Here is a 24,307-nt window from a genome sequence, read left to right on the forward strand (position 1 = left end):
ACACCAATATTGACTAGGGCTACTTTTATTTTTTATTTTATTTTATTTTATTTTTTATTTTTTTTAATTTTTATTTATTTATTTATGATAGTCACAGAGAGAGAGAGAGAGACAGAGACACAGGCAGAGGGAGAAGCAGGCTCCATGTACCGGGAGCCCGATATGGGATTCGATCCCGGGTCTCTAGGATCGCACCCTGGGCCAAAGGCATGCACTAAACCGCTGCGCCACCCAGGGATCCCTAGGGCTACTTTTAAATTGAGAAATAGCTTGAGAAAGAACTAAACTATATTCATATATATAGAGTTTTCAATAGCATTAACAGATACGTAAAATTAATGTCAAGAAACATGAAAAACTTGACAAACTTTTAAAAGGGAAATCCAGGGCTGCCCAGGTGGCTCAGCAGTTTAGCACCACCTTTGGCCCAGAGTGTGATCCTGAAAACCCAGGATCGAGTCCCACGTTGGGCTCCCTGCATGGAGCCTGCTTCTCCCTCTGCCTGTATCTCTGCCTCTCTCTCTCATGAATAAATAAATAAAATCTTAAAAAAAAAAGGAATAAAAGGGAAATCCATAGGTGGATAAGTATTTTTAAGTTTGAATGTCAATTCCTTTAAACATTTTTTTTTTTTATTTGTGACTATACTGAAATTGAGTTAAGCACTGGCAAGTGTTTGCTGAGCACCTATCATGTCTCATGCTTTGGGGTAAATGTGCACACGGAGAAGCCATTCATTTTTTTTTTTAAGATTTTATTAAAATGTACATGTGAATGAGAAACAAGACACCAAACTGCTCTGCAAGATTTAGAACTGATTAGTGAAATTAATCAGGAGGAGATAACCCCTGCTAGAATTCACAGAAGGGAGAGTTTGTTAAAAGCTTAATGAAGGATATTCCCATGTCCAAAGGAAGACTGTTAGGTGAAAAGGGAGTCAGCAAACAAAAGAATGAGAACCAGCAGAACAATGTTTAGTCCATGTGTATTTAAAGAACTCAAAGTATTACAGATACAAGAAAGATCTCATTGTCCTGTGACATTGTGCTATTTCATCAGGTTTCAGGAAATGTCTCTTAAAAGAGAGAGAACGAGAGAGAGAGGAGGAAAGAGAGAGAGAGCACATTCAACTTTCTTTATTAAGAATCACTTTGGGGGGATCCCTGGGTGGCGCAGCGGTTTGGCGCCTGCCTTTGGCCAAGGGCGCGATCCTGGAGATCCGGGATCGAATCCCACGTCGGGCTCCTGGTGCATGGAGCCTGCTTCTCCCTCTGCCTGTGTCGTGGCCTCTCTCTCTCTCGTTAATAAATAAATAAAATCTTTTAAAAAAAATCACTTTGGAATGAATAGTTTGACTTCTGTTTGGCTTGACTTGGGGAAATGAGGAGAAGCAGAGATGGTTTTACTTAGGTTACTTACTCATTCCAATGGCTAGAAAAGGTATCTCAAAAAGAAATTAATAATGTGGCAATCCATTTACACATCTGAATCCTGTGGGTCTGTCTAGGGAGAATCCCTTAAGGAACGATCTTGAGCCAGAAACCAAGAACATCCAGTTGCCGTCTGAGGGCCAAGCCCTCAATCATGGTGACTCAAATGGGTCTCGGTTTCACAGTTGTAAAAATCAAAGACCAAATTAGAATTAGGGAGTGATGAAGATATAGACACATGTTGCACCTCTCCAATTTTCCACATTAGTATGTCCCTAATCAATCACAATATTTCTTTTCTGCTAAGCTCAGACTTGACCTGGGTACTCTTCCTCACTCGACACTCTCAGCAGCCCACACATCAACTGGCTTTGGTATGACATAAGAAACCTGTCTGCTGTCTGTGACAAAAGGTCCTCCCAGCTCTTAACTTCCACCATTCTGGGACAAAAGTCCAAGCTACAGTATGCCCCATCTTTAGGGGCTACTTACAGAACCATATTTGGTCATTATGACATGTTTTCCATGGTCCTCACTAAACATTAACCCACATGGACTCTCCCAAGGTCACTATATACCCTTTGCCCTCTTGGCACATATATACACTTTCTTTCCCTCTCAAGACAGAATAAAACAGTTAATAATGATGATGATGAGGTCTCGGGATTCCATTCGAAAGCATCCCTAAAATTTCTTAAAGAGATATCTAATGTATTTCTAATAAAAATTACCTTTTGCAGATTGGGAAAAAACCTACTTAAATCAAATGTCTCAACAGCAGCACTCTTGACATTTTGGGCTGGATAATTCTTTTGTCCATTTTAGGATGTTGGACAGCATCTCTGACTTCCACCCGCTAGATACCAGCAGCAACTCCCCAGGTTATTATAGCCAAAATTGTACCCAGATGTTGCCAAATGTCCCCCAGGGGGCAAATCTTGCCCCCTCCCTCCCTCCTTTGAAAATTTCTGACCTAAATGATTATAGTAATTCTCTTAGATACGATTACGAATGATTTTCCCCCTTATTTTTTTGTATTTTTAAAATCTTGCTTAATGAATGTATATTGTTTATACGATAAAAATAAGCTAATGACTTGGGACAGCTGGGTAATTCAATTGGCTAAGTGTCCCACTGTTGATTTCAGCTCGGGTCATGATCTCAGTGTAGTGGGATGGAGCCCCACATTGGGCTCTGAGCTGGCCATGGAGGCTGCTTGGGATTCTCTCTCTCCCTGCCCCTCGCACTCGTGCTCAAGCTCTCTCTCTCTCCCACTCTCGCTCTCTAAATAAATAAACCTTAAAAAAAAATAACTTGTGACTTTCTATTTTTTAAAAAGAAAGAGCATTAGCTATATAGATGCCTCTAATTGGTCCTTGAGTGAGAACCAATATGTGGTTCATTCAATTTAAATATTCAGTTCAGGAGCAGCCCTGATGGTGGCTCAGCGGTTTAGCACCGCCTTCAGCCCAGGGTGCGATCCTGGAGACCCAGGATCGAGTCCCACATCGGGCTCCCTGCATGGAGCCTGCTTCTCGCTCTGCCTGTGTCTCTGCCTCTCTCTCTGTGTGTGTCTCTCATGAATAAATAAAGTCTTTTTTTAAAAAAAATTAAGTTCAGGGGCTCAGTCGGTCAAGCGTCTAACTCTTGGTTTGGGTTTAGGTCGTGATCTCAAGGTCATGGGATGAAGCCCCATGCTGGGTTCCTGCTTGGTGGGGAGTCTGCTTGAGATTCTCTCTCCGTCTGCCCTTCCCCCATTCCCCCCACGCTCCTGAGCTCTCTCTCAAATAAGTAAATAAATCTTTTTAAAAAATTAAAAATTGAGATGTCTGGGTGTCTCAGGAGTTGAGCGTCTGCCTCTGGCTCAAGGCATGATCCTGGAGTCCCGGGATAGAGTCCCACATCAGGCTCCCTGCAGAGAGCCTGCTTCTCCCTCTGCCTATGTCTCTGCGTCTCTGCCTGTCTGTCTGTCTCTCTCTCTCTCTCTCTGTCTCTCATGAATACATAAAATCTTTAAAAAAAATTGAGTTCAGTCCCTAAAAATACTATCTGCCATTTAACACCTTAAATTAAACTTCTCTTCAATGTGTAAAAGACACAAAAGGGACTTTAGAGAAGAAAATAGGGATCCAGGACTCTAACCATTCAGAAGAAAACATCTAAACCTTTCTTCAGTGTGGTTAATTAGTGGGGCATTAGAAAGAGACATAAAGCAAAATAAAAAGTATTTATCCAAAACATTCCATATGTACACTTTAATCAGAACAATACTTGCATCGTAGGGAAAAAATAAGGCACACTGACTCATCTTTAAGAACTGCTCTATGTATAGACCATGTAAAAAAGAAAAAGTCAAAATCAGAAAATTAAAATACCCAAATGTAAAAAACACCCGTTACTTCATCTTCCTGACTGCTAGACTAGAATTTTTCTTAGAGTTATTATTACCATGAATTGTATTACTATTTTAATTCTGTCTGTCGAGGCCCTATGTGCTAGGAAGAAACAAGTTCTCAGTGAAGAACTCCCCCACCTATTACCCTTAGGACAGGGATGACCCTTCCCCTCTGTCTAGAACCCCCCAAACACACACAAAGCATCTTCCGCCCTCCTCTGCTTACCCGGGGTGCTGCCAGAGATTCACATGTCTTCTGCTCTCAGGAAGAAGCTCTCTTTTGTTAAGTGGGGTGATACCCACTGCGGCTTCCAGGATGGCCATGTACTTCTTGTACCTCATCTTGTCTCTCTCAGTAAAAGGTCATGTACATTTTGGGCACTGATCAGCTGAAGCAATTGAAGTCATCTTTGCGCTACCCAAAGCCCCTGTGCTTTTAGATGTTCTGTGTACCTCTCGCTGTGTACCCCTACAGTGTGGGGTGAGGGTGGTGGCAAGGCTGAGGCCAAGCCACAAATAAATTAAAAAAAAAAAAAAAGAAAAAGAAAAGGCTCATTCGGATTTCCCTGCAACGTCAGTATTATATAAGGCTAAAGAATTTTGAATAAAGCACTAATGAAAATGACTTGCAGGACAACCGTGGTTCTAAACACAGCAATCTAACATACACTCCCCAATTAATCCGCACATAAATCTTTGAGGCTGCTAATCCTTCAAGTACTAATGGCACAGGAGGTGATTTATTTCAAGGTCTGGAAATAATTGGTCCAAAAAGCCTGCATGCCTCTGGATGAACTAAAACCAGAAACTGATTTGCTCCTTCTACTTCTATCTGAAAAGCTGTGCTTTGACAAATAAGGAGTTCCAGTTGTCATTTTATAGCAAGGCATTTCTAAATGCTATAAACTCCTTGCCTGAAAAAAAATAAGTTAAAAAATAAAAAAAAAACTTGCCTGAGTCAATAGCAAAGATTAATTAATTGAGACACAATTAAAAAAAATTGAGACACAATCCTGTTTAGGTTGGGTTTTTTTTAAATTTCTTTTAAAATACTTCTATAATGCAACATAGGCAAGCTCCCATAGCACAAAAATATATCGTCTGGAGATGGTGAGACTACCACTTCCTTGTTGTTGTAAATATCTCCCTTCAGCTTGGAGGACCTTTCTTGCCCTCTTTCTTTCTTTTTTTTTTTTTAAGGTTTTATTTATTTATTCACAAGAGACACACAGAGAGAGGCAGAGACACAGGCAGAGGGAGAAGCAGGCTCCCTGCAGGGAACCTGATGGGGGACTCGATCCCAGGACCCCAGGATCACAACCTGAGCTGAAGGCAGATGCTCAACCGCTGAGCCACCCAGGCACCCTAATTCTCTCTTTTCTCAATAGCAAGTTTCTTTGTCTTTATCTTGTTTTGTTTTGTTTTTTAACCTGAATGACCTAAATCAGTGGTCTCCAAAGTGGGATGTACATGCCAGAAGTCCTTGGAGTATTGACAGAAAATGCTAAACCATCTATTTCCTATTTTCTCTCACCCATTAAAAATTTAACTTGAAAAAAAAAATTTAACTTGAGTGTGTTTATACCCCGAGACTAATAATAAACTATATGTTAACTAACGTGAATTTAAATAAAAGCTAAAACATAAAAATAATTTTAAATTTTTTTAATTTTTTAAAGATTTTATTTATTTATTCATGAGAAAGGCAGAGACATAGGCAGAGGGAGAAGCAGGCTCCACGCAGGAAGGACTCTGGGATCAAGCCTTGAATCAAAGGCAGACGCTCAACCGCTGAGCCACCCAGGCGTCCCTAAAAATTTTTTGATTTAAAAATAGAGGGATCCCTGGGTGGCGCAGCGGTTTGGCGCCTGCCTTTGGCCCAGGGCGCGGTCCTGGAGACCCGGGATCGAGTCCCACGTCGGGCTCCCGGTGCATGGAGCCTGCTTCTCCCCTGCCTGTGTCTCTGCGTGTCTCTCTCTCTCTCTCTCTCTCTCTCTCTCTCTCTCTCTCTCTGTGTGTGTGACTATCATAAATAAATAAATTAATTAAAAAAAAAAATAGATATGCCAGGGATCCCTGGGTGGCGCAGCGGTTTAGCGCCTGCCTTTGGCCCAGGGCGCGATCCTGGAGACCCGGGATCGAATCCCACGTCGGGCTCCCGGTGCATGGAGCCTGCTTCTCCCTCTGCCTGTGTCTCTGCCTCTCTCTCTCTCTGTGTGTGACTATCATAAATAAATAAAAATTAAAAAAAAAAATGTGATGGGGTGTCCGAGCAAACAAATTTGAAGGTCAGTGATTTAAATAACCCTTCGATCCTTTCAAGCCTCAATTTCCCATTTAGAAGACAAGAGGCCTGACCAGACGAATGCAGTCATATTTCAACAACGAAAGACTAAGAACTCCCACTTCACTTGGCCTGATTATACAATGAATATCATCTAACCACAGCAGAGTGGTGAAAACAAGGGGTAAACCACTTGGTCTCAGAATATTTCATTTCCATAGTATTCATGAATATTACTCCCACTGGTTGTTCCGTAAACAATTAGTACCAGTTAGTCACAGGAATTCTTTTATAGGCTGAACTTGGTTTGCTACAGCTGCCACCGCTGAAAAAAGCTACAATACAGCCTTCATTTAATCATACAGGAAGATGTAATTATACTTACACAACAGTCTTTGTTCTAACAAATTGTATTTCTAATGACGCGTGATAAAAATTACTATACAGCCCTCTCAAATAAGAAAGGAAGCCTGAGCTAGCAACAACAAAAAAAGTCAAGTTAAACTCGTTATCCACTGGCAGCTGTTTTACTTGGGTGAAAGTGAACACAATACTTTATAAATGGCCTGTTTTAACGTTTCATTTTCTGTAGGAATTTCGTATGCATTTAACACACATCTTAGGATGCCTGGGGAGCTCAGCAGTTGAGTGTCTGCCTTTGGCTCAGGGTGTGATCCCAGAGTCCCGCATCGGGCTCCACATGGGGCTCCGCATCGGGCTCCCTGCATGGAACCTGCTTCTGCCTCGGCCTGTGTGTGTGTTTCTCTCACTGTGTCTCTCATGAATAAATAAAACCTGAAAAAAACAAACAAACACACACATACAACTTATGAAGTGATTCTTATCTATGATGACCTCATACAAAACTAAAATGGGGTCTTTGATGAGGAAAAGAACTCTGTCCTAGCAAATAATTAGGAAGAATTTGCTTTCTTCCATAAACGGATTGTTCTGTTTTATAATTTATTTATCCATTTAAACACCTGTCATCTTTGTGCGATCGCCTTCATAAGACAATGCAGGACAATAACATAGAAAACAAATATCTAGCCTAAATACCCCCACTCAGATATGTACTTATATGACATTTTCTTTATAAGTCTAGAAACTCTTTAGAAATATGTATTTATTTAGTTAATTCCCTTCGAATTCTAGAAATTCTTTACAGCTACAACTGTCTGATTTTATTTTATTTTTTTATTTTTTTAAAGATTTTATTTATTTATTATGAGAGACACACAGAGAGGGAGAGGCAGAGACACAGAGGGAGAAGCAGACTCCAAGCAGGGAGCCCGATGTGGGACTCGATCCTGGGACTCCAGGATCACGCCCTGAGCCGGAAGGCAGACGCTTAACCACTTAGCCACCCAGGTGTCCCCAACTATCTGATTTTTAAAATCACTTATCTGGGGGATCCCTGGGTGGCTCAGCGGTTTGGCATCTGCCTTTGGCCCAGGGCGTGAGCCTGGAGTTCCAGGATCGAGTCCCACATCGGGCTCCCTGCATGGAGCCTGCTTCTCTCTCTGCTTCTCTCTCTGCCTGTGTCTCTGCCTCTCTGTGTGTGTGTTTCTCATGAATAAATAAATAAATAAAATATTTTTTAAAAAATCACTTATCTGTTTAAAAAAATGACTCTAGGTCTACATGATCCAAAAACAAAAGCTTCTGAGTCAGGGTAAGATACTCAAGGATACTTTAGTCTACATGATTAAAATTGAACATAAAAATTCACAGACCAGACTGGTGTTCCCTTTGAACTGATTATTTATACTTTATTTCTGCCAGAGGAAAACAGTGGACATCCTTCTTTCCTGGGTATTTTAACTGTTCTTGTGCTTTAGAAGTATAAAAATGGAAATGAACTAATGTCCCAAATCGGCTGTTTTACAGGGTGTGGCCTGCTTTTCAGGTAGCTGGAAAAAGCCCTAACTAAAAGTAGAAGAGTGCGGGAAACCGCTATTTTTTTTTAAGCTTTACTGCAAATAAACCATATGACTTTATGCATCCCGTTATATTATCTACCCACTTAATATCTTCATGTATAATATATTTTTATGTATTGGCTACTCAAGTGATCGATCAGAGTCACTGTAAGAAAAACAAGCTACACGATGTAAAAGAATCACCAGAGTTCTTGAACGTTAGCTGTGGCTCTCCCAGATTCACTCGCCTCTGTCCAAACCCATCTGCTCTCTTCAGTCATCTTCAGAATACACTCACTACTGGGTTTATTCAAACCATTCAAACTTCAACTAGATGCCACCAAATGCATCATTTTAATCCTATCCTTCCCAACCCAATACTTGTCTGAAATCACCCCCTGCCCAGCCCGCAGCCACCACCACTTCTTGCCTTTTTCTGTTTCTTGAATCCTTGTCCTGGTTCACCTGGCATGAGAGCTGGAAGCCATCCTCACCTGGCCCCGTGGTGCCCACTCATACCAGCCCCATGACACAGGGAGAGAGATGTGTTTACATGGGAAGACTGGATCTGAGTCCCACCTCTGCTGTTTAACACCAACAAGTGATCTCCAACAAGTTACTTGACCCTTCTGAGCCTGTTTTATCATCTGTAAAACTGGAATAAAACCACAACACAGGGGTGGTTTTAATAATTCATGAGGATGATGTATATGCCTTCGATGCCTGTCATCGCTTTCCTTCCTCCTTTCTTCCACCTCTGCCATCTGTCCTTTTTTCCACTCCCAAGACCTCTTCGAAACCTTTCCTCGGGATGCCCGGGTGGCTCAGCGATTTAGCACCGCCTTCAGCCCAGGGTGTGATCTTGGAGACCCAGGATCGAGTCCCACGTCGGTCTCCCTGTATGGAGCCTGCTTCTCTCTCTCTGCCTGTGTCTCTGCCTCCCTCTCTCTCTGTGTCTCTCATGAATAAATAAATAAAATCTTAAAAAAAAAAAAAAACATTTCCTCTCTTCTCTATAGGCTTACAAACTTCTGACCTGCCCATACACCGACAACTTCCTTCAGCACACAGTTGAAGAAGCAGAAAAGCCCAAGGTTGAATAGTTTTGTAGGAAAAAATAGAGACTGAAAAAAACAGGGTGGCTGAAGGGAACAAGGACCCAGGGGCTGGCGTGAGTGATAGAAACCCTGAAAAAGAGAACACTGGGTCTTGCAGGCCCTGCTCAGGTGGTATCCACCAACCACAGGGGTTCTCCCTTAAAATAGTTCCCAGATTTTTAACCTCTGCTACTGAATAATTAATAGCCAACATTAATATTACTTAATTGTTCCTCCCAAATTATGTGCATACATAATAATTCATGGATTCCTCATTCCTAAGAAATAAAAAACTTTCCACCCCTCGTGCAGGGAAATCGGCTCCTGTTGCTTTTGGAAGAAACTGTGTTCGTGCTACATGTGTACTCTGAACCTAGAGCTGTAGGACTCTAGCACTTCTCTTGCTTGGGCACAGAAGAGCCAGGAGGCAATGCACAGAATTTAAAACACTGATGGGAGCTGGCTTCAGTCGAGAAGGGCTGGGCCATTAGTTGGATTAGGAGGATATTAGTCACTTCTGCTCTGCAATTTCAGGAAAGGGACAAAGTCTCTAGAACCTGTTAGGGACACCAGCTCTGAAGTGTTGAGCTATAACAGTCAGCTACCAGCAGCTGGGAAGCGTAGTTCACACAATCCCACAGTCCCCCTGCTGACACACCCCTCTGTTCCCTAGCCTGAACCGGGGCACCACACTGCCCAGGACTGAAATCGAGCTCCACCTCTAATGAGCTCTTATCCTGGTCAAGTCACTTAATGTCTCTTTGTCTCACTTTTTTCATCTGTAAATGGGGTTAATAATAGCACTGATCTCATAATACTAAATCAGTCATTATGTGGAAAGTATTTAGCACATGTGCAGCATAGAGCATATACCATGTAAATATGTTATTTTCTTTTCCTTGATAACTAGTTACAGCTTCATTTTTTTCCAGAAAGCTCTCTTTGGTTGAACCCCACCACCCCCACATCCCCCAGACTTGGCTAGGTTACTCCTTCTTCTGCCCTCTCAAATACTTTCTGCTTCAATCTATCAAAACTGGAAACACAGTGAGTTTAAATTATGTGTTCAAGCACTTCCAGAGGATAGGGTGGGTCCTCTGGGCCATGGAAAGAGTTAATTAAAGGAAAGGAGTCCTGGCAGTTGAGGGTGTCAACTTCCACATGGATCCAGGCCTGACCCCAACCCTCTGCAGTAATGGCCTTCCTGGTTGTCAGAAACAGGTTTGATTCCAGGCAGAGCCCTGCTCAGGGATCAGTGTTGTGGCTGAGCTGGACACAGAGCCTCAGAGTGGAGCCCCAAGATGAGGAGCCTCATTCAGCCCTGAAACTATAATCCTGGTGAACCCAGAAGAGACTGTGGAGTTTAATCAGAAGAACCTGATTATGTGAGCCCCAGGCTCGCTCTCCTGGGATATCAGTGGGAGGAGGCGGCGTGAGCCGTGACAGCTGCTGTATTAACAGTTCACCTGGTTTCAGGCAGATTTTCTTATTCTGTCTGAATTAGTTTGCTAGGGCTGCCTTAACAACGTACTGCAGACTAGGGACCTTAACTAACAGAAAACTTGCAACTTAATTATCTCATAGTTCTGAAGTCTGGAAGTGCAAGAACAAGGTGTTGGCAGGGCTGGTTCCTTCTGAGAGCCATGAGCAGGGCTCTCTCCTTGGCTTATAGATGGCCTTCTCCATCCTGTGTCTTAACATCAATTTCCCTCTGTATGTGTCTGTGTCCAAACTTCTTCTTATAAGAACACTAGTCATATTGGATTAGGGCCCACCCTAATGATCTAATTTTAACTTGATTACCTCTGTAAAAACCCTATCTCCAAATAGGCCACATTCTGAAGTACTAGAACAGTACTTCATCCAGAACAGAAATCCATCCCAACAGATGAATTTTAGGGGGTATTGGGGGAATACAATTCAACTCATAACACTGCCTGAAGTGACAAAAATGTAAAACTCTCATGAAGTTTTGCCATGTGATGGAAAAAGACAGAAACCTAGAAGTACCTGATGGCCTGGACATGTCCAGCCTGGGATCTGGTCCAGCATAGGCTTCATAGCAAATCAACTAGTTAAAAAATCCTCCATGTTCAAGATGAGCCAATGCCTGATACTGTGAGAATGAGCTGGTCTCTGGTAGCAGAAGCTGAATCCATTAAAACAAGGATTCAAGAAGATTGCACTTAAAAGTATTCTGTACAGGGACACCTGGGTGGCTCAGTGGCTGAGCGTCTGCCTTCAGCTAGGGCGTGATCCGGGGGTTCCCAGGATCAAATCCCGCATCAGGTTCCCTGCATGGAGCCTGCTTCTCCCTCTGCCTGTGTCTCTGCCTCTCTCTCTCTGTGTGTTTCTCATGAATAAATAAATAAAATCTTTTAAAAAAAAAGTATTATGTACAACTGAGAAAGACCAGTGATGTGCAGACAGCACTCTGCCCATGTGTGGGGTCAGTGCAAGGGTCTGGTGGAACTCACTCATTCGAGATCAGCTTCTCTTGCAGGAAGAGAACAGGGTGGTAAGTGGAATCAGGGGATGTAGTCTTTGTTCACAACAAGGCATGAAGATCGAGGAGGAAACTGACTCATTCTAAAATCAAGCATGTATCTCACCACCCAGGATGGAGAGAAAAATCAATCTACACCCACGTTGTGGAAGAAGAGAACAGCAAAGCACACTTGACAGGTCATCCCAACAAAGCCAGATTGAGCAAACCTGAATTGTAAGTGTGGTCCAGATCCCCCAGGAGAGGAAATGAAATGATGGGACACTGTTGTGAAAAAAGAAATGGGGCATAATGGGCTTATTACCCGTGGAGGCAGAGCCAGAGGAGGAAAGGTCTGAAGCAAATAACAAGATGAGCAGTGAATACAAAGAGCTGGAACTCTACAGAAAGAGATTCAAAGACCTTGAGAAGCTGGAGGGACCCTTTCTTCTCAGAACCAGATTCTGTCCCTTGGGAAAAGAGCTCGTGATCCTCGGTTGAGAATAAGGGAGGCTGGACAAAAACTCACCCATTCAGGACGGGAAGCTGCAGACCTGAGACCAAGAATATCCAAAAGGGCAACAAAACTCCAGCCACACCAATACAGTGAGAAGGCAGCGTTACCGTCCCCCTTTTACAAGGAGGAAACTAAGGCTTAGGATTGAGAAGACTGCCCTAGATCACAGAGCCCCCAAATCGCAGGGTCAGTACTCTAGGCCAGGTCTGACTTGTCCCTACTCTGTTCTAGTGCCTTCTAGACTGGATACTCCTGCATCCAATGATCTGAATGGAGCATCTGCCCCGTGGTCCCTGGATCCCTGGTGCTGCTTCCTCTGAGACAGGAGGGTCTCACCCTCCCCTCACACCCTCCTCCTGGCTACAGGCTTTCCTCTTCTCTCTCCTTCCTCTTTCCCAATCTGCTGTTTCCAGGGGATCCCAATGTGAGGTTTGTAGAAAGAAAACACCCTCTTCTCCTTCTCCTTTTCCGGTAGCTCCACCACCATCACCACCACCACCATGCTGGCTCCACTGTCCTTCTAATCCTCTTCTTCATGAGTTGGGTTTTCCCCTAGACATCTCAACCAGAAAACAGAAGACCTCTTGGGTTCACTGAGCTTCCATGTGCCCCCTAATAGTCAGGATCCTGAAACTCCACAAGATTCCTAAATCATGGGCAGCCCGGGTGGCTCAGTGGTTTAGCACCACCTAAGGCCTAGGGCGTGGTCCTGGAGACCTGGGATCAAGTCCCACATCAGGCTCCTTGTGCCTGTCTCTGTCTCTCATGAAAAAATAAATAAAATCTTTTTAAAAATTCAAAATCATTTCATTTAAAATTTTCCTATATTTTGAATTTTTTTTTTTTTTAGTTTATTCATGAGAGACACACAGAGAAAGAGGCAGAGACACAGGCAGAGGGAGAAAGCAGGCTCCAAGCAGGAAGCCCAATGCAGGACTCAATCCCAGGACCCTGGGATTACGCTCTGAGCCAAAGGGATGCTCAACCACTGAGCCACCCAGGCATCCCAAGGGCTCAATACATTTTAACTGGCTTCAAAAAATTATGTTTTTACAGACCCGTCTCCCTGAGCATTCTATGATGGGCCAGAAGGTAGGTACGATATCCTACTCTATCTTTGTATCTCTTGTACCTCTCCTTGCTCAGGAACCAGCACATGACAGATACCCAATACTATTAGGTTTTACTTCCTCATTAAGAGGGCAGCAAGGTATAACGATTAAGACCCTGCACTCTAGAACCAGACTGCCTGTGTTTGAATCACAGTTTCACGCTTGATTAGCTGAGTGGCCTTGGCAAGTCTTTTAAACTCTCTGGGCCTCAGTCTCCTCATCTGTAAAAGAGAATAATAATAGCACCCACCTGTTAAGATTGGGTGAGAATTAAATTTTACAAACATATGCAAAACTCTTAGGACCTGGACCAGTTGAAGTGCTATCCAAGTACTAGCCAGAATCATTCTTTCCTCAGCAAATACTTATCGACTTAGGTTCTACGGAGCTCATAACAGCGAAGAGTATTGTCAGACCAGCAGAGTGAGCACCTTGGAGCCCAGGACTGGAGGGAGGCAGGCAGTAGAGTCTACACCAACAAGCATATGGCAGATACTCTTCCCTCCGGCTAACAGAGTCCTCCCCCTGCCCAGATGTCACTAAACCAGGATGTAGCAAACACATCCACCGTTCCAATCACTGAGATAGCATTCTACATGCATTACCTTGTTCGATTTTCACACCAGCTTAAGAATTGGTTATAAAGTCTCCCTGTTTTCAGATGACACACAGGCACCATGTGACTAAGCAATTTGCCCCTGGCCATGCAGGTAATAAGTAGTGGAGGCGTGATTCCTACCCAGGTTGGTCTGATTATAAAATTCATGTCTTCTGACACCCACTAAGCCTGGGTAGGTGCCTTGGGGCCCTTGGTATGTCACCACCATAATGAAATGTAATTGCCACTTATTTGTCTCCCTCTAGAAGGTGGGTCTCACGAGAGCAGACTCTGCTCTGCTCACCATTCTATCCCTAGCACCTGGCACATTGCCTGGTAGAGTACGGGGATCAAGAGCATGTGTCAAAAAAAAAAAAAAAAAAAAAAGAGCATGTGTTAAGAATAAATAAGTGCATGGGAGAGCAACTCTTGATCTCAGAGTCATGAGTTGAACCCCACATTGGGAGTAGAGATTACTTCTTTTTTAAGATTTTATTTATTTATTTATTTACTTATTAAGATTTTATTTATTTATTCCTGAGAGACACAGGGAGAGAGAGAAAGAGGCAGAGACACAGGAAGAGGGAGAAGCAGGCTCCATGCAGGGAGCTGGATGCAGGACTCAATCTTGCATCTCCAGGATCAGGCCCTGGGCTGAAGTGGCGCTAAAGCACTGAGCCACCCAGGCTGCCCTATTTATTTATTTTAGAGAGAAAATTGGGGGCGGGGCGGGGGGGGGAATCTCAAGCAGACTCCCTGCTGAGTGAGGAGCTTGCTCTTATGACCCTGAGACCACAATCCCAGACAAAATCAAGAGTTGGATGCTCACCTGACTGAGCCACCCAGGTACCCCAGGACATTTTTTTTTTAAGTTATAATGAAAAGAATGAATGAACAGGGCTTTCTTTTTTAATGTGTACTGCCACCTTCTTTGTCCCTGCAGCGAAGGAATCCTAGCTGTCATCCTAAAATCAAGATCTGGGATGCCTGGGTGGCTCAGCGGTTGAGCATCTGCCTTTGGCTCAGGTCATGATCCTGGGATCCAGGATTGAGTCCCGCATCAGGCTCCTTGCAGGGAGCCTGCTTCTCCCTTCGCCTGTGTCTCTCATGAATGAATGAATAAAATCTTTTAAAAATAAAATAAAGATCTGAGTACAAACCCCAAGTTCATTTCCACCCTCCTGTGATTTGGTCAGACAGAGCAAAGCTCCTGTGGCACTGGACCCAAGCTGCATGGACAGACCCCTTCCTCAAGTGCTCCTAGCACCATCCTCACCTTGCACCCTCATCCCCATCAGTATGCAAAATAGTTTTAACACACTTTGAAGAGATGCTTATAAGATTGGCCCTTGGCTGGAGTCTGAAAACTTGATTTGGAGAAAATTCCCACCACTCCTAGAGCTGATAAGAGTGGCTCACTGGCCCTAAACTGTTGCACAAACAATGTAATTTACCCTAATACCAGCTTCCCATCTGGGAACCTGAACTTCTGGTACATGCTCTACAGGGAATGCTGACGTAGCCAAACCTAGACTTTTTTCCGTGTGCCTTTTCCCTTTGCCAATTTTGCTCTGTGTCCATTACCGTAATGGATGCATCACAGTACATGTACTAAGTCTTGTGAGTCCTCTTACAAATCACTCAAACTGGGGGTGGTCCTGGGGACTCCAAGACACCATCTCTGCAAAGGAGCCAAGTTGTAAAACGCTTCCTGTCCAATCCTGCCTGTGAAAGACAGGACTCACACACCCAGAGCCCACAGGAACCAGGCAGGAACATAAAGATGTGCAACTGGATGAGTGGGATCTGGGACAAATAGATGAGTGTCAAATAGTCAGGGGCTAACTCAGCTCCTGGCCGACCAGCTAGTTCATAGCCACTGACAGTACATCCTCTCCTCTGCCAATGACAGGTACCGGCAAATGATAACACAGAACCCCCTGGGCAGGATTTGGCCTTCTTCCAAAACTCAAAAGAGAAATGCTCTGCATCCTCAGATACAATGAAGATTCCTTTAAAATAAAATATAAAATAAAAGGGGATGTTTGTCTGGACTGCAAGAAACCAGCAGAAAAGGTGGAACACAGCTCAGCTTGAGAAGAGTAAATAGCGCTGGGTCACCACGTCCTTCTTGGGTTTCTCTTCTGCAGCAAAGCTGACCTTCATGACATGGACTGTCAGCACCCACGCTCTGAATCGGCTTATACCAAGTCACACTAAGGAGACTCGACACGTGGTAGCACAGATCCTAAAGCTATTAAGCTGAGCAGCCAAATGCATGAAGGGAGGAAAAATAAAATTCAAGATCACTGCCTGCATAAAGGAGTCTTGCCTCTGGTTGACATAGCTCACCTTGGTGCTAGGCTGAGTCCGACTGGTAGTGACAGGCAAGAAGAGGGCGAGTGGTCAGTCATGACTTCAGGGCTATGGCTGAAGGACTAAAGGGGCCCCTGGTCTTATGAGAAAAGTTCACACTGGACCCTGCAGTCCTCAAGCAGCATATCCCACACCCCAGTAATGTTGGGCTTCCCAAAAGGCGTAGAAAGGTAGGACTGTAGAGCTACAGCACCCACTAGCCCACTAGCTGGTTATAGCCCGGTCCCTCCCACCTCTGCAACCAATGCCCCACACATGCCCTCACTCTCCTGTTTACATAGAGTTCATGGGCTCCAGCTGGCCTGGGTCTCCTCATAGCCTTCTGCCCCTTCTTCCCGTATCCCAGAGGCTTCTCTTCCTCCAGCATCCAGCCCCTACCGCATCCCTACATTTCAGTTCCCAGCACTTATGTCTGCCTCCCTCAGATGGTATGGTATCTAGGCCCCACCAAGCTCCTGTATGCACAGGGCACCCAGCTGACCTCCAGCTCTGTCCCTTCCCCACTCTTGCTCCAGTCTGATGCCTCCAAATGCCTCCAGACCACTGGTTCTCAAAACACAAAGCTCCAGACCAGCAGCATCAGCATTGCCTGATGACTTGTTAGAGATGCAGATTCTCAAGCCCCACCCCAGACCTACCGAATACAAAGTTAAAAACTCAAATCTGGGGCTGCAGATCAGTGTTTCGACAAGCCCTCCAGGCGATTCAGATGCAGCTGACGTTTGAGAACCACCGCACTACACACTTCCACTTGCTTACCCTGTGGCTTTCTCAAACATTTCTCAAATGTTTCTAAATCCAGGTGAATTCCCTCTTTCTCTTACTGCTGCCTATATTTACCAGTAATACAAGATCAAAAGAGCACAACCCAAGTTCGATATGGTAGGCCTCCAAAATGCAAGAGGTATTTTTTAAATTCGTAATTATTTTGTGACTGTAGAGCATGAAGGCAATTCTCCACATGACTACAGAGAAAAACACTGCCTTGCAGCTTGGGAAAGAAAAAACAAAATTAACTAACTCATGCAAAAATGTCTATCCGTGGGGCACCTGGGTGGCTCAGTGGTTGAACGTCTACCTTTGGCTCAGGTTGTGATCCAGGGGTCCTGGGATCAAGTCCTACATCGGGCTCCTCGCAGAGAGCCTCTTCTCCTTCTGCCTGTGTCTCTGACTCTCTCTGTGTGTCTCTCATGAATAAATAAATAAAATCTTTAAAAGAAATTAAATCTGGGAATATACTAAAAACCAATGCATATAATTTTTAAATTTATTTTTAAATAAATCGTTAAAAAAGTATATTTTAATAAGTAGAATGGACAAATATTAACCCACACAATATCAAACAATATTTTCATTCAAGTGTTTAAAATGTCCATCATTAGCACCAATGCATTTTTGTGTGTGTGTGTTTGATGTGCACACTTTGGTGTATTACTAACATTTGAGAGGTGCATGATTCTTACTGTGCATTAAATCAGCACGTAGGATAATAGATCCCTGCCTGCTTATTCCCCTTCATTTCAAAGAAACTATAATATTCATTAGTTCTTCACTCAAATCATTGGGAACATCAGGTACCACATGCACGAAGCCCTATGGCAAATAAAAAGATGAGCCAAAACTGAAATAAATTTCAAAAAGAGCAAAAGGCTCAATTTACGTTTTCATTGTTCTAACCCACGGCAATTAGGGAATCTATTCAAAACTGATTTTCCTTACTCTGTCTAGTTTCCTTTTATTTTTTTTTTTAAGATTTTATTATTTATTCATGAGAGAGTGAGAGAGGCAGAGACACAGGCAGAGGGAGAAGCAGGCTCCATGCAGGGAGCCTGATGTGGGACTCGATCCCTCCCCTGACTCCAGGATCAGGCCCTGAGCTAAAGGCAGATACTAAACCGCTGAGTCACCCAGACATCCCTAGTTTCCCTTCAAAAAAGAATAAAAGTAGGGATACCTGGGTGGCTCAGTGGTTGAGCATCTGCATTCGACTCAGGGTGTGATCCGGGGATCTGGGGACCTGCACTGGGCTTCCAGCAGGGAGCCTGCTTCTTCCTCTGACTGTGTCTCTGCCTCTCTGTGTCTCTCATGAATAAATATAAAATCTTGAAAGAAAGAAAAAAGAAAAGAAAAAAAGAAAAGAAAAGAAAGAAATAAAGAAAGAAAGAAAGAAAGAAAGAAAGAAAGAAAGAAAGAAAGAAAGAAAGAAAGAAAGAAAAAAGAAATGTCCTAAGTAGGCAAATCTGTATCAGAAAGTAGATCCGGGCTGTTTAGCCTGGGGAAGGAAAGGGATTGGGAGATGCCAGCTAAGGGGTGGAAAGGGTTCATGGAGGAGTGGTATTCATTTTAGAATACCTGGCAATAAAAATGTCCTGAAATTGGGCAGCCCCGGTGGCGCAGCGGTTTAGTGCCGCCTGCAGCCCGGGACGTGATCCTGGAGGCCCGGGATCGAGTCCCACGTCAGGCTTCCTGCATGGAGCTTGCTTCTCCCCCTGCTTGTGTCTTTGCCTCTCTGTGTGTGTGTGTCTCTATAAATAAATAAATAAATCTTAAAAAAAAAAAATGTCCTGAAATTGATTATGGTAATGGTTGCACAACTCTGGGAATAAAACCAATGCATTGCATACTTTAGATAGGTGAATTATATGGCATGTGAATTATATCTCCATAAAATTATTATTTATTTTCTTGAGAAAAAGAGAGTTGGGGGTGAGGGGCAGATAGAGAGGGAGAGAGAGAATCTTAAACAGGCTCCACCCTCAGTGCACAGCCAGACACTGGGGCTGACCCTGAGATCATGACCTAAGCCAAAATCAAGCGGCAGACACTTAACCAACTGACCTACCCAGGAGTCCCAATAAAATTATGTTTTTAATGGCCTAAAGAAAGGAAAGAATTACAGATTCAGTTATCTAAAAAGTATTAGATACCTCAAATATGTAGCTGCTTCTGTCTTTTTTGCATCACAAATTTCTCCCAAATGAAAATAAGAGATAGATTTCTACTCTCATTTTAAAATTCACTAGCACTTGGGATGCCTGGGTGTCTCAAAGGTTGAGCGTCTGCCTTTGGCTCAGGGCATGATCCCGGGGTCCAGGGATTAAGTCCCGCATCGGGCTCCCTGTGAGGAGCCTGCTTCTCCCTCTGCCTGTGTCTCTGCCTCTCTGTGTGTCTCTCATGAATAAATAAATATCTTTTAAAAAAACTTTTTAATAAAATAAAATTCACAAGCACTTTTGCAAATATGGTTCTCTAGAGTTCTTACTATTATCTCAAAGGGAGATAATCATGTCCTTAATTTTATATTTCGGAATGTGCCACTCGGACTATATGACGTTTATTAAACCCAGGTAGCTGTTGAGGGCAGATGTTCCTCCTGCACCTAAATCCTGCGCCCTTTTTTCCATACTCTTTAGCATCTAGGGGTGCCACATAGATACTGACCGGCCGATCTGCAGAGACGGTAAGGCTGACTCATCTCAGTAAGGAGAATGCCCACGTCTTGATTTTTCTGGAAGCTGGACCAGCTACAATAATGCTACATTCAAGCCAAGTATAATCTGATTCATCACTCATCAGAGATCTTGTGGTCCCATGAAAAGAACCCTTTGCTTTTAAAAATCTTTGCTCTTTGGGAATTTATTTCAGTTTTGGTTCATCTTTTTAGGTCCTTAGGCCTAAGGACCTAGTGCATGTAGTACCTGATGTTCCAAAAGATATTAATGAATTCATAGCTTCTTCATTTCGGCTATGTATTTCGGCTTTGAGGTGAAGGGGAATTTGTAGGCAGGGGCGATTCTACATGAAAGAGCAATGGAGAAGAACCATGGTCTAGAGTAGGAAGACCACCACTAGCTTCAGTTTTTTCATCTGTAAAATGAGGGGAAAAGAAATATTTCTCCCCAGATCATTATATAGATTTAATGAGAATGTATCTGAAAATACCTGATTTGCAATAGGCATGGACTCTAAATCGAGTAGTCCAATACCTTGATCTCTCCTATGGAGACCAGTAGGTTCTTCCAGACATTCAGGCTACTAAACCTCAGATCTTGAGAATGTTGACCAACATTACCCATTTTTACTAAACTCCCCAATGATTCTCCTGGCATCACTGAAAAAACCATTCACTGGACACGTTCTAAGGATTTTTTTTTCTCATGCGTGAACTACAAAATAGCATTTGTTCACCAAATAAAACTCTGGACTATATTACTATTTAAGAAGAAAACGCAGTGGAAGAAGGGAAACCTTTACTTACTGCAATTACAAGGAGACAAGAATCTGAATTTCTTCGAATACAACAATCTCCTCAAGAAGGAGAATTTTTATCTAATCTTGCCCAGTTAAATTATTTTTCATTCAAAGGAAGCTGTAAGTTCCTTCCTACAAGTAGATAGCCTCGTTCCAATAAAAGCCAAAACACAGGAAAAGTATCTTAGTAAAAGAAAAAAGGATCTGGGAAGAATTTGAAGGATCTCCCACCACTCAGCTATTTAGTAAATCTTCCCAATATCCTTGATCACGTATATATTCGAAACCACATTCTTTTCTCTCTCTTTTTTAAAGATTTTATTTTTAAGTAATGTCTACATGTGGGGCTCAAACTCATAACCCCAAGAGTAGTATGCTCTACCAACTGAGCCAGCCAGGCAGCCTGAAACCACATCATTGCTCCATAACAATGACTTTCCTAGCTCATGAATGAAAGCACTTTTATTAGTTTGCCAATTCATATTTGTGTTCTCACTTAAATGTATGTCTTCAAATTGCAAGCTGGACAATTTTAAGCAGATGCAGGTCAATGACTTTCATTATTACAAGACTTTCCTCAATTCTACAAACATTTTTACAACTAGAAATAATGTTGTTGGACCATTGGACTCATTTAACATAAAAGCAGAAAAAAGGGGCACCTGGGTGGCTGTCAATTAAGCATCTGCCCTCAGCTCAGGTCCTGGGATTGAGCCCCACATCAGGCTTCCTGCTTGTCAGGCAGTCTCCATCTCCCTCTGCCCCTTCCTCAGAGCTCTCTCTCTCTCAAATAAATAAATAAATAAATAAAACCATTAAAAAAAAAAAGGGCAGAAACAAAATACATAGTTCGGGGTATTTGGGAAAATTATTTCAAATCTACTTTCTGAAGTTTTGCTGTGACCTTGTATTCCTGTATTTACCAAGCAGCAACTTTTTCTTTAAGGTTTATTCCAACTACTTTCAAAAAAGTACTTGAGTCACTGTTAAAAAAATAATAATAAACCCAGTATAAACAGGATACCTAAAATAAAGCTAGTTAAAGGAAGCGTAGAGATAGATAAACGTCACCAAGCATCTAGATATTAATGTGCATCTAGTTAATCAGTGCAGTTTGAGCCTTGGGTAGCTTCATTCCTTTGCTGCCAAAACAGAAAGGAAACCCTCGTGGATTTCTATTAAAAGAAAGCATATGCACACTAAGTACCTGAAGCTACCATGCCATGGCCACAAAGACAGTGACCCAGAAATCTCTACATGTTTATACATATTCTGGGAACATGATTTTACTTTTACTTTACATTCCCATTCGACCTTTTCTCGACCCTACAAAAAAATACCATTTAGAGGATCCAGCAGTTCCAGGGCTGGGGAGAGAGGAGAATGGGGTGTTGTTTAACAGGTAGAGTTTTTGGAACAATGAAAAAGTTCTGGAAATGGAGAGTAGTGATGGTTGCCTTGTCAGTGTACTTAATGGCACTGAACTCTACATGTAAAACTGTTAAAATGGTGAATTTCATGCTATGTATATTTTATCATAATAATAACAGTTAAAGAATAAAAGTATCCAGAAACAAAAAATTCACAGGCTAGTGTGCAAACCACATGTCCAAATCTCGTTGAGTAGCCTGACACTTTGCAGCTTAGGCGTGTTTTTCCTGCTTTGGCAAAATAAAGGCGTGTTTTTCCTGCTTTGGCAAAATTTTCATCAACTCCACTTCAAATGTAGGAGTTGATGAAAATGTATGGAAGTGAATTATAAATCCCTTCTCCACACTGGACAGTATGCTTCACCCCAAGAAACCTTAGGTGGTGCTTTTCAAATGTTATTGTGCAAAAGATCCCCTGGGGATCTTGAATCGGTAGGTCTGGGCTCACTTTTAACAGGCCCCCAGGGGCGCCTGGCTGGCCTCAGTCAATTAAGCATCTGCCTTGGGCTCAGGTCGTGCAAGATTCCAGGGTCCTGGAATCCAGCCCCTGGGGGAGGACTCCCTGCTCGGTGGGAAGTCGGCTTCTCCCTCTCCCTCTGCTGCTCCCCCTGCTTGTGCTCTCTCTCTCAAATAAATAAATAAAATATTAATAAAAAACAAAAACAAGCCCCCGGGTGAAGCAGCTAGTGCCTGGATCTCACTTGGACCCGCTGGGCCTCAGAGCACTTCGGAGTAAAAAGACTATCCCCCTAACAATCTAACCATCTAGAACCACAGTCCCCTCACTAGGAAATGGGGAGGGTTAGTCACACCTTTCAAGAGAATTAATTGAGGACGGAAATTATCCACCAACCACCGTTTGTAAAAATGCCTTGAGAAACTTCCACACAATGTCCGACGCCGGGGGCTTCCCAAGTGTCCCCACCCACCTCTGGGACTAGGAAGGTGCCACCGTCGATAAGGACGGTGGACAGAGGGGCATCTTCGCAGAAAGCCTTCCCGCAAACTTCAAAAACAGTCCCGAGAATACCCTTCTCAAGCTCGAAGAATGCCTGGAATCCAGTGGCCTTTATCCAACATAAAGATCTCCAGCTCGGCTTCGCCTGAGTTCCCTATAGAAGGGCCCTGCAGCCTTGAATACGGACGACGCCCCGCCTGCTAAAGGGAAGGCTCTTCGGCGCTGGGGGCGCAGATCGAGGCCCCGCAGGTGGCGGTGGCCCGCGGGCCCCTTCGGGCTCTCGGCCGTGCGGGGTTCGCAAGCCCCGTAGCTGAGACCCGCCGGGGACCCGACCCGCAACCCCCACCTGCCTGCAACTCACCAGCGCCTCCCTGGCCCCAGGGCACCAGCTCCTGCCCTCTCCACCGCTGCCAGCGCGGGCCGCGCCAACAGAAACCAGAGGCCCTTTGAAAGAGCTCAACAGAAAGTGAAAGAGCCCCTATTCCTTGGGGGAGAAGGCGCCAGGCCAGGTAGGAAAAGGACGGCGGCTCCCAAGGGCACCTGTAGCTGCCCCAGGTGCGTGCCCGAACCCACTTCCAGACGGTCCCCCAAGAGACACCCTGCGATGCGCTGCGGTCCCCCGCGGGGGACTGCCAGGCAGAGAAGTCCGCCAAGCATCCCCAGCGAGGAAAGACACCAGTGCCCAACAAAGTACACCCCGAAAGCACAGGGAGATGGGGGCCGGGGAGCTTCCACCCGCACGTCCTCTCGCTGCCCCCCGCCTCCGCCCGCGCGCAGATCCAGGCGCCGGCGCCCCGCCACACCCCGCACACCCCTCGCTCGCAGGACCGGGGGCGGTGGGGGGCATCCCGGCGACGGCTGAGCCCGGGCGGCCGCGGGCCGGGGGAGGGGAGGGGGGAGGGGAGGGGGGTACTCGCCTGCGGACGCGGGGCGAGGGCGGCTCCCGGGGGCGCGGGGGCGCGCTCGGACGCGGCGCGGCTGCTGGGCGGGTGTCCCTCGCGCGGCCCGCGCTGGTCGCTGGCGGCGCCTGGCCGGAGCCGGAGTGCGGGACGCTGCCCAGGGAATGGGCGGGCACCAGTGGCCTCGCTCGCTGCTCCTGTGTATTATTGTGGACTCAAGCTATTTCCTGTTTGGAGGTCTGGGAGAAAGGAAAAAAAAAAAAAAAAAACCCCAGGGTGGGGGCAGGGGGAGAGGGCGGCGGAGAGCCAGAGAGCCGCGGTCCGGAGGGGAGGAGGGCGGGCGGCGGCTGTCACCTGCTCCCTCGAGACCCCAAGGGTGCCAGGTTCTAGTCTGGGGCAAGGCACGCAGCTTATTGCAGCCCTACTTTGGGGTGTTGGCAGCGACGGGGGGGCTCGCAGGCGCCACCCAGCGGTGGGGCAAGGACTGTGGCCGCAGGGACCTCGGAGCCTCCAGCCGGGGCATCCAATCCCCGGCCGCTTCCCTCTCCGGGGA

The 24,307-nt window shown here is 44.6% G+C and overlaps 1 protein-coding gene across 1 annotated transcript in view; it reads right to left on the reverse strand.

Moving 5' to 3' along the window:
- The window catches only part of TJP2 (tight junction protein 2), a 123,809-nt gene extending 99,902 nt beyond the window's left edge, over positions 1 to 23,907 (reverse strand). Inside the window, 1 exon segment of the mRNA XM_055311698.1 lies at positions 23,773 to 23,907. The gene's annotated coding sequence lies outside the window, so the exon portion shown is untranslated.
- Between the last annotated feature and the right edge of the window lie 400 nt (positions 23,908 to 24,307).

The sequence above is a fragment of the Nyctereutes procyonoides genome, unplaced genomic scaffold (assembly GCF_905146905.1).
Source record: "Nyctereutes procyonoides isolate TBG_1078 unplaced genomic scaffold, NYPRO_anot_genome, whole genome shotgun sequence".
Classification (NCBI taxonomy): Eukaryota; Metazoa; Chordata; class Mammalia; order Carnivora; family Canidae; genus Nyctereutes; species Nyctereutes procyonoides.